Source organism: Heterocephalus glaber, unplaced genomic scaffold (genome assembly GCF_053883595.1).
Source record: "Heterocephalus glaber isolate CG9 unplaced genomic scaffold, H.glaber_assembly_v1.0 deba00001446, whole genome shotgun sequence".
Classification (NCBI taxonomy): domain Eukaryota; kingdom Metazoa; phylum Chordata; class Mammalia; order Rodentia; family Bathyergidae; genus Heterocephalus; species Heterocephalus glaber.
In genome coordinates this window covers 2,944,178-2,959,872 of record NW_028258298.1, presented here as the reverse complement: position 1 = coordinate 2,959,872, position 15,695 = coordinate 2,944,178, and the positions used below count along the sequence as shown (strand labels likewise).

The 15,695-nt window shown below is 40.5% G+C and overlaps 1 protein-coding gene across 10 annotated transcripts in view; it reads right to left on the bottom strand.

Annotated features, from left to right (window-relative positions):
• Nucleotides 1-15,695, bottom strand: part of Opcml (opioid binding protein/cell adhesion molecule like) — a 1,190,405-nt gene that overhangs the window by 477,837 nt on the left and 696,873 nt on the right. The window lies entirely within an intron of this gene.

Here is a 15,695-nt window from a genome sequence, read left to right as displayed (position 1 = left end):
ACTACCTAGGATACAAAAAACATGATGTATAAAAGAAAAAAATTGATAAATGAGATTCCATCAAAATTTAGAACTTTAAATGACATCATTAAAATGAAAAGTAGTCCTTAAACAGGCCATATTTACAATGCATATAACCTATGACCAGAATATATAAAGAATTCTTAGAGCTCATTAATAGACACCCCAATTAAAAAGTAGACATAAGAAGATGATAAATAGCCAGTATAGCACAAGGAATGGTGTGCAACTCTAGAATCAGAAAAATACTAATTAGTACAATAATAAGATTGAATTATACACTCACTAGGGAGATGAAGTCAAAAGTTTTAAAAGCCTTGTCATGGTTTTTTTCTTTTTGTTGGATTCTCCCCCTTTGCATTTAATTTGTCATGCCTAATGGATTCATTCTGCTGGGTTTCCTGGGGTTGTGATCCTCATTGTCTTTTCCTAGGGTATTGTCTAAAATTTTTTGGAGTGCCGGTTTGGTATTCATGAAGTTCCTGAGGTGCTCTTTATCATGAAAGGATCTTATTTCTCCATCAATTTTGAAAGATAGTTTTGCAGGGTACATCAATCTGGGTTGGAGGCTGTTTTCCTTTAGGGCTTGAAATACATCACTCCAAGCTCTTCTTGCCTTGAGGGTTTGCATTGAGAAGTCTGCTGTGATTCTGATGGGCTTTCCTTTGTATGTGATTTGTTTCTTTTCTCTCACTGCTTGTAGAATTTTATTCTTCTGTTGGATTTCTGGAATCCTAACTATTATATGCCTATGTGTAGATTTTTTTTGATTAAAGCTAGCTGGAGTCCTATATGTCTCACTTATCTGTATGTCAAGCTGTTTTCAACTCCTTGGGAAGTTTTCTGCCATCACTTCTGCATACAGTTTTTTTATGTCATCTGCACTCTCTCCTCTTCCTTCATTGACTCCAATCAGTCTTATGTTATTCTTCTTTGCATCAACTAGCAGCTGCTGGATTGATTTCTCAAGTTCCCTTACAATTTTAAAGCAATTTTTCTTTTCCTCCTCACTAATTGCAATCTTATATTCTATATCTGAAATTCTATCCTCACATTGGTTCATTCTGCTGCACAGACTTTCAATGGAGCTTTTAATCTCTTGGAAATCTGTTTGTATCTGTTTTATGGGTTCCATTTGTTTCCTACATTGGGATTCCATCATGTTCCTCAGATCTTCTATTTTTTTATCTGTGTCCTCTCTAGATTTATTAATCATGTCTTGCACCATGAGCAAAATCTTTGCTGTTATCTGAGTAATTATTTCTGATTTCATTTTTCCCAGATCCTCTTTTGTTGCCAGTTCAGAGAGTCTAGGTGGTTGAGTATCAGAGTGTTCCATCTCATATCCCTTTGGGGTTGCTGTAGGTGATCTGGAAGTCTGTTTTTGAGGCTTCTTTATGTGCCTTCTCATTTCCGGGGGGGGGGGGTGCTTCTGGCACCCACGCTGCTCACCTTCTCTGCCCTAGGAGCTTGGGATGGCAGCGGGGGAGCTTCCTTCCAGGTGCTGGGACCAGCTTGTGAATCACTATTTTGCAAATGACTACTATATGATTTTGCAAAATTAGGCATAGTAAAATACCCATCCAAAATGCAAAGTAGATTAATGGATGGATATTGAGTGATGTATCATGTATTCACCCTTTTTGTGTGTACAGTCAGGTGTGTTTTAATGTACAGAATGTGTAACTAAAACCACAGTCTTGTTTAGAACATTACTATCACCAGACAAAACAACCTCTTGTCCACTTACCGTGACTCCCAACCACAAGCCTTAGGCAGCCACTTATCTATTTTCTGTCATTATAGATTCACCTTCTTTAGATAACACATGCAAATATAATTGCAAAGTATGTGTTCTTTTGGATTTGGTCCCTTCATTTATTTCCAAAGCTCATCATATTAATATTCCATTCCTATTTATTGCCTTATGAGATATAAAAAGATCTAACAAAACTATTTTTCCTGTTCTCACAGTCAAAATTGTGACTAAGCTGTGTAAGGGGGCTCGTGGAAGAAATTAAAGGACAAAGCAGAGGGAGGCACCCCTAAAACATTAGGTAGATGGCCAGAGATTTAGCTCAGTGGTTTCACCACCTGCTGCGCAAGCACAAGGACCCGAGTTCAATGCCCGGTACTGAAAAAAAAACCCAACAAATAAAATATTAGGTAGAAAAAAACACAAGTGATCAAATTTCAGTTATGCACAGCTCAGAGAACTTCTGACCCTGAGCAGATGTTCATTCCTTACTCAGCATATCTTGAAACCCCACCAGGACAAAACTCACTGCATCCTGTAGCTTATGTGTGGAGAGGTATGGTTTCATTAAAGTGGAGCATTCCAACCAGGGTTGGAATAGATAGCCACCTATCTATAAATAGCCTAGTTGTCTCACCCCTAACTGGTTTCCTTTCCCAGGAATTTGTTTGTTTTTGTTTCCCCTTTCCTTTCTGAGAATTGCTCTATGTATATTCTTTAAATTACTCAATCCCTGTACCGATCTTTGATGAACAACTAATATAAATCTCTCTCTCCACTTGGTAGTTTTTGCAATTAGAAGTTGTTTGAAATCTCTAAAACCCCACAGCACATATTCAAATCTGCATTGATCTGTCTTTTCTCAATCTGCAACTCTGATCAGCTCCCTTTGTTTTGTAATCAATGTGTACTTCAGTTTCGCTTAAGAATTGAAAGCTTTTTGTGACTTACCCAGCAATTCTCCAGAGGGCACCAGCAGGGCGACTTACAATTTCCCTCAATTCTGAAGTTATCTGCTTTGAAGTCAGCATCAGATCCTACAGGGCAAATGTTCAACCACAGGAGGCCACCCCCAGCTCAGATGCCAATCCCAAGCCATACACTGCTTGGCAGAGCAGACCAGCTATAAGTTGAGAGCCCCCATGGTCCTCTCTTCAGGTCTGCTAATTGCTGGGATAGCTTGAAGAACATGGGGAAAGACTGGCATTTTCAACTTATCACAAGGGATCCTTTGAAGGAGACTGATGAACACACAGCTGAAGGGATCAAGAGGGTGAGGTATAAAAGGATCCCAATCACAAGAGTTTCTGTGCCCAAAGAGTTGAGGATCACCCTCCTCCTGGCATGAGGACATGTTCTTGTTTATCAGTGAAGCCTGTCTCTTTTAGGGTTTTTTTGGAGCCATCATTGTATGGACATGTCTAACCAAATCATTGGCTATTGATGATCATTTCTGGTTTTAGCTCCAGTCTTGTCCCCTGAGTTGGGAGCAAGGGGCAGAGTGGGAAAGTGGATCTGAAAGTTTTCAGCTCTAATCACATGGCTGCTTTTCCTGAGAACCCCTAGCTAATCCCTGCTGCAGAATAACCAGGGACAATATAAATGACCCAGATGAGGGTTTTATGAACCTCATATTAAAACTTTGGCGCTCCCTTTCAACGCAGGAAAAATATCTTGTAGGGCTTTCAGCGGGAAGAATACTGTCTCTGCATCAAAAATCCAAATCCAAATCCTGTGTCAGCATCATTAGTCTTGCTTTGTCTCATTTTCTCATCCACCACATGAAAGTTATTAATTCCTATCATCTTAATTGAAGAAGCACATGTGCAAATGTTTTAAAATACAACTCTATCAATGTAAGTTATTGTTAATAAATCTGAAAGCACATTCTGGTACTCACTCCATGTGTCTTACAATGGGGGAATACAGCATAGAAATGCAAAAGACTCTAGGTAGCATTGTTAATATATATAGTTGGAAATCAGAAGAATGTTCTATATCTTCCTCATTTTCTGAGCCAAAGATAATTGACTAATTAATTAAAATATTCAATATATTTTTCCTCTAATCTGTCAGATTTCTCTCTGATTAGAATTTTCTTGGAACCATAACAAAGGAAATAAAATGACTGGAATTGTTGTGATTTTAAAAAAATAATGATGATGGTGTTGATGATAAATGAAAGCTCCTGTCAAGTCTGGGGAGTGGCAGATGAAAGGAAGGAGAAGGAGGTGGAAGAAAACCCAACTGCAGCCATAAAACAAATAAAACTTGCCTTGCTAGGCTTAGTTTCATGTCCCTGAAACAATCTTTAAGAACTAGAGGTAACAGTTTCCAAAGGTGAGAGTTCTCCAGGGAAAATGTTAGGTCACCATGCCTTAAGTGAAGGAGGCCATATCAGACGAGGCCATATTGTCTGGACTCTGCAGAGGAAGAGAATCAATTTCAAAGTTAACTGGGTCCTGGACTATATATGGCTGTGTAGATTAGATTTGATAACCTGGAATGCATTCTTCAGTAATGAGGAAACTCATGTGGACTTCAGAAATGAGACAAATCTGCTGTGTTCCAGATAGCTCCCAAAGTTGTATCTGGGTCCCACAGAGGAGCAGAGCAGAGCCAGGACAAGGCAGACTGATCATTACAGCAGCTCCACACCTGGGCAGACAGAGCTCTGGAGAAAGGGCACGTGAACCCTAATGTCGAAGGTCAGCAGCAGGCTAATGCTTTGTAAGAGGAGATCGGAGGGCAAATAACAAAAATACCACCATATTCTTAATTACACTTTGCATTTTAGAGACAATTTCAAACTTATATCTCCAGTTTTTCACCTGTTTTTAATTTTGTAAAGGTTTGCTCTTTCCAACTTGCTTATTCATTTCCATCATTTCTCAGCCATACCATGTGTAGCTGTATACAAACGGGAGATGCCAACTTCTTGACTCTAATATTAATCCTTTCATTTTCTGCTTTCCAGTCATTAAAAAGGGAGAATGGGAAGGAATTAACTAAAGCACTGATGTCTTATATGCACAAACACAGCAAGAAAAAGATCCACGTGCAGCTAAAACTAGACTGCTGACCAACAGACAATACTTCCTAAGATTCCCCTAAAGATTAATTAATCAACTGCAGCAGGAAAGGCTGAATGTAACATATGGAAGCAGATTCGAGGAGTCAAGGTATAATTACAAAAATAAATATTTTTGAAACATTGAATGTATGGAGTCAAGTTTCCTTCCTGTCGATGGCATCTTATTTCAGAGAGCTCAGCAATTTACAGACAGACACAAGACACCTCACACTGCCGAACCTCATGCTGAGCAAAGACTCAGAGGGCCAGTTTTCCTTTCAAAACCTGACTTCCACTCTGTGTCCACGGATTCGAGTCCCACCTGCCTTATTCAGCAACTGATTTTTAAACAGAACAATATTTGACATGACTTTTTTAGAAGGGTGTTCTTAAGTCATTTTATAGAGGGAAAATATGATAACCTTATTAAATTACCTGCCCTTGTAGACTGGGTAATGGAACAGGCTTGTCCCCTGAAGGCCTGTACTGAAACATGATGCATAGTGAAAGCCACTGCAATCTATTGTGTCGGGCTTCAAGGTGAGTGAGGCAGGAAGCAACCCTTCCCTTTCAAAGCCCCGGAGGAAAGCTGTCTAACTGGAGGGACTGCTACAGTCAGAAAGACAAAGTTTAGGGATATTTTTAGCTTTCCAGAAGGCAGTTTGAATTCTTGGGGACATTTCAAGGCCTGGAATTCAATGTAATGGACTTGGTTAACTCTCACCACCCATATCATTGTTTCCAGCAAGTCTCGACGTTGGCACTAAATGCTGTTACACAATAAGGCAGTCAATGCACGTTTGCCTACTTTTTTGAGGTAGTAGGCAGATTGTTTTTCTCTAACAAGAAAAAAAACTCTAGTCCAAGGGGAGCTAAAGAAAGTGCAACTAATATATTGTACAAACTAATATGCTTTACCAGCCAACGTCTGCCAAGAACTTCTGTAGACATTTTCATTTACTGTATCAATTTAATCCTGACAATAGTTCCTCGAGGTCAGTATTTTCATTTGCCTTTCACAGATAAAGAAATCAAAACTCAAAATGTTGAAAAACCTGTGTAATTTATTTAAGTTAAATTTAACAGTTTGTAAACATCAGGCTCCTGAGATGTCTTTAATGTCAAAGCCTTTACTTGAGAAAATGGGGTATAATATAAAGATAATGATCTTTACAGCAAGGCCCTAGCTTTCAAATCTGGGATTCTTTATTAACTAGCTAAAAGATATCGGGTGAGCTACTTCTAAATCTCAAGTGTGTTAAGGAGTACTGAGTATTCAATGTAATAATATATCCACAAACATAGGCATGTTCACATAAATACAAATATATACATAACCACACACTCACACACATATACATTCACATGTACATCCTGTACTGCGTCTGACACACAGGGCGTTTATTAATTAGAGCTGCTTTATTAATTTTATTCTTTGAAGCAGCGAAATTCATCTTGGAAATGAGTTTACCATAATCCCCCCTTCCCCACAATGGGCACTATTCACAATGAATCTAGGGGATGCTTGAAACCACAGATAGTGCCAAACGCTACATAATAATATGCTGTGTTTTTCCTACACATATAGACCTATGATAAAAAGCCAGCATACAAACCAGAAAAATCCAGTTTTTAAATAACTGGGAATATGGCACTGTGATTTTAGAAAAACAATACGGTGTACTTTAGAGCTATCTTTTCCTATATACGAACACTTTCAGTAGTTAGTATTTTTCAAAGCACTCAATGATTTTTATCACTTATTCATGCAAGCCATTTGTTTATATTTGCACCCCAGATGGGAACCTAGGTCTGGGTAGTCTGAGCTCCTCATCTGTTTCCAGTGTGGCTTTGTTTTGAAATATTCCAACCCATTTTAATTTCCTGCTAAGGAAGCAGTATAGAAAACCTCTTATAGATTCACACAAAGCAGGGCTGGAGGAGATCGTAAAGAATCTCACATCTAACTTTATGCAGAAAGAAAGTTAAAGTAAGAAAGATGCAATGGCTTCTCACAGGCCAAACTGATGGTCAGGATAAGTTCAGGACCAAACGAGTACCAAGGTCAGGATCTTTCCTTGCTGTGTGTCCAGGTATGCTAGGACAGTGACAACTACGGAGGACATGGACTTGGAAGAATGTTTTGGACATGGAAATACCATAACTTCACAGGATATTAATAAAATCTGAATGGGGCCCATCTCCTGGACTACATGTGCTGGCCCTGGGAGTTACAGAAAAACAGCTCCTGGCAGCTAAACACTTCCTTAAAGCTTTTCTTTTTGGACTAAAATATTTTAAATCCTTACACACATGGGTGACCTAAAGTTTCCAGGCTACTCTTTTATAAAAGAAGATTATAAATCATAAAGTTAATTCTTTATGCAAAATCTTATCTTGCATGGCTACACTGAGATATTTCTTGGAGGTTAAGAAACTATTTTCTCTATAGAATGTATTCCTTTTACTACCAGAGTACAATGTGTGCCCTGCTGTTGTTAGGTTGAGGGTGGGAGCAGGTACAATATCTGCCCCACAGAAGAGTGGTCCTGCATCAGATCCTGAGCACTCATGGTCATGCTAAATGGAGCATTATTTACCTATGATATGCTTGTAACATGGAGTCCTTACCATCTCCCTCTGACTTTTAGTTGACCAGAAGTATAGCTGCAGGAATTAATACACACAGGAAGAAATAGAACAAATAGACATACTCAGCTGAAAACAAGGATGAGTGGACAAAGAATAAGACAAAGAGTAGATTCACATCTTCCCCAGTATCATGGGTATGAGTCAACAGAGCACAGGCAGGATTTACCAATCATTTATGAGAAAGCATATGACACTCTGGCAGATGGAGAGTGCTCTGGGACCCAGTGGTCAAGTACAATAGAAGGTCTGTCTTTCCCATCTCCCTAGCTTTGCCCTGAGAGTGTAGATGCCATTGGTGCTCTCAAGTTCCTGGTCAACCACAGGTAGAGAATAGCTGTGGTCACAGAGCAATATAGTGACAGAGGAAATGAGCAGCTGGGGAGTTGATGAGATGACCCACTGAGATGAAAGGGCTTGGACTTGCAGCAAAGCAAAATGTGCCAGTGCCCTGGGATGGTTCCAAGGAACTCGGGGACAACGTAGTTCCTTGAAATGGCTCCAGTCAAAGGAAGCCTTGTTATATCCAGAGGCTGGAAAGCCTGTGAACACTTGGATTTCACATCCAAACATGGAAAACAGAAAATGGAATTGAGGCTGACTCCTTAGCACTAAACAGCAATAAGAGCGAAGGCAATGTTACTTAGTGAGGAGGCTTGAGTTGTATTCACATTTTAAGCATTTTGATGCAATCTTTTTTTGAGCAGATTTATCCTAGTGATTTCATCCAAACGTGTACCCAAAGCAGAGAAATGAACTCTAAGTTGTCCATTCCACAGATTTGTCCAGCCATCTCAGATGTCCTGTGTTCCCTCATGTCCTGTCATGCCCCATCATGTCTTGCTATGGCCCTTCAAGTCCTCCTCATGTCCCAGTCCTATCCAACTTTACCACAGTCAGCTTTCTGTTCTACCGCTGATCCACTTGCCCCCCAAATTCTTTCCCCCTTCAACTCTCCCTTTCCAGGTTCACCTTATGCCCAAGTCTCTTGCTGTCCATGTTCAGAGCTCTGAGGTTTTAACAGCATGTAGATTTAAGCCTCCTGACCAAACCAGGTCTCCCAATGTCTGGATTGTACTCAATGATAAACAGAAGAAAGAAGTTGACACCTAGCACATGTTCCATGACATGTTTGATATTGGCTGGTTAATTGACAGCTTCACATATTTTGAGCTGGGGGACTTTGTGAGTCAGAGGCTTACACAGTGTCAGACATCAAGAGGCAGCAAGTTCTCTGCCCGCCAGACACTGGTGGATTTATAGATAAGGGAGAAATATTGTAAAGCACATCAATGATTCAGAAATTCTCCTAGAGCATTTGCGGTGTCACAGAAACAGACTAGATCTAAAGAAAAATAATGGGCTTTTTGGTGACTCTGTCACCAACTCACTGTGTCATGTTAGTCAATTCACTTAACATCTTTGAGCATGTTTCCTTATATAAAATAAAGACAATAATAGCTATGCTCTCTGGCTTAGTTACTTTTTCTCTTGCTGAAATACTCAACATCCTTACAGGAAGAAAGGTTTACCTAGCTCACAGTTTGTAGCAGTTTCAGCCTCTAGTTGTCTGGCTCCAAGGCAGGGAGGCATGGTTAAGGGGCATCACAGAGGAGAAGCAGTCAATGGCAGGCAGAAAGCGGCAAAAGCAGTGAATGGCAGCAGCAGGCAAGGACAGAAGCCCTCCCTATTCCTTATATTCCATCCGGGCTACACACCCCTAGGGTGGATAGCACTCACACCCAGGGTGGGCCTCACCATTATCCATTCCCAGAATGATGCCAAACCAATCAGTAGACTAATTTAGTAATCTCACACCCTTGATCCCAGCACACTCTACATCCAGCCACCTCTGAAAAGCCCCACCCATGACCACATGAAACTTTGAGGGAACATCCAGACATGAGCCATAACAGTCTTTCTTTATAGGACCTAAGTGGTGCTTTTGATTATGCAAAAAAAGGGTTAAACTGCAAAGTAGCAGTAAAGATTAAGCCTGAAAAAACTTCTGCCAGTAGTCATCTATAAATAGTAGAGTATGACAGAAACTGCAAGTAGGAATTCAGTAAATCTCAATGAAATTACAAGCATGAAACAGCATAGAGAAACATACTTCAGACTAAAAACAAAGAAAGATGTAAAATATTGAGTGAAAAAGGATCTCTGAATAATGACGCTTTGGTCATTAAAAAAATACTTTTTCTATATGGTCCCCTTTGAGAATCTTTCCCAAGATGGTTAAATAATACAGTGAACAATGTCCCTCAGAGATGACTACCTTAGGGGACACTGTCACTATGTACTTAGTGTCAGGAACTGTGCTGGGAGCTGGAAACAGCACCATGGATGAAAGGGCTCAGCTTCTGGAAGACCCAGCGGGAGAAGACTGGACACAGCAGTGACCTCTGTCAAGGTGGGCAGAACAGACCCATGAGGCCTTGCCTGGTCAGCCCAGCGGACAGGTGACACCACTGTTCCTGGGGTGGGGGGAGTGAGTGCTGGGGACTGGACTCAGAGCCTTCATACTGAGTTCCATCCCCACTCTCTTTTCTTTTTAGTTTGAGACAGACTCTTGCTAAGTCACGAAGTTGCCCAGGCAATTTCAGTCTTTCTGCCTCAGTCTCCCAAGAGTGTTGGGATTACAACCACCATGCTTAGCTACTCTCCTTTAAAATCTTCTTAAAAACGTTATGAGTTGTCATTCTGAAAAGGAGAAGTTTTTGAGGGGAAGTAAGCAAAGCATAGTATCTAAACATGGTATTTCTATTTAAAAAATACATTCAAGGGAACTTCTACCATCTTTCAGAACCTAACCTGAAAATTTACTTACAAAGAAATATATACATACACACAGGCACACACAAGCACACACACTCTATATATACAAACAGTCACAGATTGGTTCTGATGAATCCCTTCTGAGGGGATTTCATCCTTGTGTGAACATCATAAGAGTGTGCATACAAAACTTAGAGGGTGCAGGTCAGTCACTTGATGTGGTCCATTAATGTAATCAAAAGACATAAGAGGCTGCTGCCAGTGTTTTACAGGAAACATTTTTCATAAGTAGAAATACACTCTGAAATAATGATAAAAATATAGTATAGTAAATACATAAACCAGTAACAGTCATTTATTATCAAGCATTATATACTGTACTCTATTTGTATGTGCTCTAGTTTCCTGTGACTGGCAGCCTGATAGGTTTATACGAGCCCACCACAAACACGTAACATGTTATTCTATGGCAATAAGGTGGCTATGATGGCACTAGGCAACAGGAATTTTTCAGCTCCATTTTAATTTTATGGAATCACTACCACATATGTGGACCTTCATTTACCGAAATGTCATTATGTAGCATGTGACTATATATACACATACAAAAATATATATATATGTATGCATACATTTATATATGTACATATGCATGCATATTTCCTCCTATAGTCTGAATTTAATAACATGGAAATAACACATTTGTAGCTATTAAATATGGTTTGTTCATCATTTTATCATAAGCATTTTTCAGTTCAAATGGTACATCTTTTGAAAACTGTACAAAGAGGAAAGTGTATTTTTCAATTTCTGCTTGGGAGGCATTTCTTGCAAACGCTGTAAAAAGACCATGAAAAATGTTTACTAAGATTGAACAAATAGGAGGAACTGAATCATACGCTCAACTCAGGAAAGGAAATACAGTTCCTGGTCAGCTACCATCAGTTCTAGGCCTCAACATTAGCATTTAAACAGCAGAACACTTTCATGGTGTTTCTGAAGCTGCCCAAACTCAGCTTATTGCTTAAAAAGCAGTGATACTATAAAATGCATCCAATGCCAGGGATGCTCCTGTACCCCCTTAGATGCAGACCTAGCAGAAAGCAGAATGGGGGAGTCCCAAAGACCAAGGCCAAATGGAGAGTAATTATCTCTGAACATGGCCAGCTGTAATTATGATGCAGCTCCAAACCTATACATGGGAGATTATAGCTCAGCAGCCAATTTTGGTGGTTTTATTATTATTAGAAAAAAGTCATAGATAATGTAGAAGGAAATGGCAGGTCATCTGGCCCCGAGAGTGCTTTATCCAGTTGAGCAGTAAATGCTTCTACCACTTCCTGAGAGAAGCAATTCCACGATCTAGTAATGGCTATTGCCAGGAATCTGTTTATTCCTGGTGGTCAGCTGACATTTTTTCATATTTCACTTCAGCCTGTTGCTCTTAGAAATTCCGTCTCCTTGGAGCATTTTTAATTTCAGCCCTAAACATCCTTTTCTCTGCTCCTCATGAAGAAAAAGTAGTCTAAAAATGATAGCACAGAAAAAGTGCTACCAACCTTAATGGATCCACCTTAATGAGATCTTAAATTATAGTATTTCCACATCCTTGCATGTAGAATCATTTTTGATTTTTACCTTACATGGTCAAAGTACAAAAGAGTATAAATTGTTTAATTCAGGAGAAAACTGAGGCAGAAAAAGGTTAAGTCATTTATCCATGTAAATTCCTTGTGAAGCTGGGAATTCTGCAAAACCAAAGGGATGGCAAGAAAATTCATGCCTAAATCATCAAATGTTATTTCTGATCATATTGAGCTGTGGAGATACCTTTGGTCTATTACCCAGACAGCACCTTCTTAGTACTGCAGGTGTCCCTCTGAAACACTGAAAAAAATCCTAATTGGTCACCTATGGGTCTTAGTATTTTCTTGTCAATTTTTTACTTTTATTTTATCTCAAATTGTACCAAAAGGAGAAGACATCTTCACAGAACAATTTGCAGTTGTGAAATGCTTCTTTCCTGAGCTGTATGGGGTGCATTACATATTTTAACTGTGGGTTTTCCTTCATGATAAAGTCGAGTTTGACTAACAAAGTAAACAATGACGAATATTTGCATAGTATTTTAGAATATACAAGGACTTTAAATGTTCTTTTATGAGCTATCACTTCCACACAGTGAGGTGCATGGAACCACCGTCTTTACTCTCAACTCAGGGACAAACACATACAATGCGGTTTGAACACTTAAACATCTGCCTTAGGCCTCGCAGCTCTGCACGTGAATCTCTACTTTGATTTCAAATCCCTGTCCTTCGGTCTACATTACACCGCCGCTCATTTGTATTCACTGATCAGTTTCTAATGCTGTGAGTAGCAGCCCACGGTGGAGCCCGGCTCAGGCCCTTTTCTACCACATCACTGCCACACTCCCTTCACTTCTACCTGCTCAGGTCCTTAGTGGTTTGAAAGGTCTCTTGTGATGGTTGATAATTTTGGTTCAATTAGAGGATGATCTCAAAAAGTTGGAGATGAAGTAATCTCTCCATACTTCAAGCCACATAATTCAATAATAATCTGAATCGCCTTGCACACAGTGCCAAGCTGCACCTCATTTTATTTTACATCTGACATCTCAATGGTTATGGAAATGGACGGTTGTTGGGAAGCGTTGTGCTGGGAGAGGAGTCAATTCATTAAAATGACAGGATCCTTCCTCTGTCACAGACTCAGAGACTCAAGCACTAAGATACAATAGCCAGAAAGTGCTGAGAACAAAGGCTACCCGACTGGTGACTGTAGATTAGCTAGGATGGGAACCTCACCAAGATAAATAGAAGTTACTTTCATTGAGGATGAAATGAAATGGTTGTTTTGTTTTGGGGCTGTGGAAGATGATATAAAGTTAAACTGCCAGCAGAGCTTCAGGAAAAGTAGACTGTCAGACACATTTAATTGATTTCTTTATAGGAGTAGCTGAAAATAGAGCATGCCAGTGAATCTACTGCAATTTTCTCACATTTCAGACTGGGCAAGTCAGTAGAGGAGGACAGAGAGGCCCAAAGAGCTATAGAGGGCTTATTCATTTCTGGGGCAGGAATGAAATACAGTAGTGTTGCCTGGCTAAGGAACTACTTTTTGCCTCCTAACTTGCTATTGTTCTGAACCCTCTGCCTACTGCCCTGCTAAGTAGTACAAGGGTCCTTGGGACACTTTACCTCTATGCAATAATGCTTGATTTAACAGTGCTAGCAAGGCATTTAGAGTTCCCTAAATGAAAGGCAATGAAAAGGTCTAAAATAGTGTTATTATCTGGGTTAATGAGAAGGTAGTTGGCCAGCAAAGTGGAGAGGGCCACAGCAAATAGCACCCACTCTGCATGCAGAGAAGTGACAGAGCAGATCTGGTGGGCGCCATGTTCAGGCCAGTCCTCTCTATTAATAATAGACGCGATGATTCTCTGATGTTCTTTAGTGAAAGGTGCTCTGCGAGTGCAAAGTCCTTTGCTAGCATTAAATTATTGAGCCTCCCTACTGCTGTGGGAAATGAGGTGTTGTAATTTTATCAGTTTCACAAACAGAGAAACTGAAGCATCAACAGCTGTCTTTCTCAATTTCTCACATTTGGGCAACGAGGTCAAGAAGAGAAATAACAGAAAGAAGGGCATTCCTAGCCCATGAGATCTGCCATGCTTTCTAATATTTCCCACTGCTGTCATGATTTTTAAATTAATAATAAATAAGGACATGTTATGTGTGCTTGGGGCCAGGGTGCATTAATTTTAATAAAATAGAAAATTATGTGAATTATCAAATGGTTCGGACCCTAAGCAGGGTCAGACTTAGAAGCACCGTGTAATGTTTAGATAAATTACTCAATTTTCCTAGATATAAATGCCACATCTTTTTTGTTTTGCTTTGTTTTCTTGGTACCGGGGATCAAACTCGGGACCTTGTGCTTGCGAGGTGGGTGCCGGAACCACTGAGCTAAATCCCCGGCCCACATCTTTTAAATAACTGGGATGAACTGTGATCTCTCCCTTCCCTGCCTATTTTTCCTTTTGCTTTTCGTTAGTATACGTCTGCGGTCCATCATGATTACGTTCATTGCGGAGTCAGTACACATACATTACATGTCTTCATTCTTTTCATGTTCCCTCCCCTGCCCACGACCCATCTCTTGCTCCCCTTCCTTCACTGTGCCTTCAATGGCAAAGAAAAAGCAACCTGAGAGAAGCAAGAATCCCATCCTAAGGTTTCCTTCTGGTCTGTGGGAAAGAAAATGTTTATGTTGACCCTCTGCTAGAACTCTCTGCTAGAGAAGGCTACTGCTTCTCTCAGGCTCCAGGATGGCTTGGAAACCTGGAGATGAGAAAGGAGATGCTATGGCTGAACCTAGGATATGTCATGGCCAGGGGCTTCAGCCCAGATGACGCTATTGGTAAGAACAGGTTGATGAGCCTCATGTGAGTTTGGGTTGCCTTCATTTTGAGGGCAAGGTGTGTGTGCCTGTGTGTTTCTGTGTGTGTGCATGCATGCACCTTTGTCTGCTTGATCTCACATTTTCTTACAGGGCTGGCAGGACAGTGTACAGCTGTGGATTCTGCAGAAGGCATGGCCATTTTGGAGGCCATAAAGGAGTGGTCCAAGAAAGATGGGTTAGCAGTTCATGATCACCTGGAGAAAGGGTTCCCTCTGAGGAAGACAGAGTTGGAGTTAGGAGCAAGAGCTGAGAGCAGAAACTGAAGTAGAAGGGGGCATCCGTTCCTCCCAATCCTACTCCATGAGATTTACTTAACAAGTGGAAAGAGTATGTTTCCCTTCTTCAAGAGCACACCTGGTACCTGCTGTAACATGAAGGAAGTCCCAGGGCCTGTCCCAGAGAAGTGAAGGGATGCCACGTGCCATTCAGGTGACACTGCAAGAGCAGAGAGAGATTACTTCAGTCCCGCCCCCCCACACCATATTTAACTGTTTAAGGGAAGAGGAAGAGGAAGAGGGGGTGGATGGAGCTTTTGGGCTGCAAAATAGTGTAAGTGAAAGCAGCACACAATCAACTTCAAAGAGGATAAGAGCATAGTACTATATGAATATATACGTGCATCCAGAAAAATACCACAACTTGCCAAGAATGGCCCAGAAGTGATGAAAAGAGGGTGGTAGTGGAGGAGTCTTTCTTTTCTAAACACAACTTGGCAGTTTGAGCTTGGTCACATTACTTCCATAATGAGAAAGACAAGAAATCCCCAGCATCATCTAGACTCCATGTCTGACACAGTTTACTGCCTCACACTGTTAACCATCTTATTATATGGACAGCTTCCTAAGCCAAATTCTTAAAGGAGGGAACTGTTTGGCTGATTGTATGTACCTCTTGCTGGGTCCCAAGCACACTTTGTATAGGGGTAAGCTGATC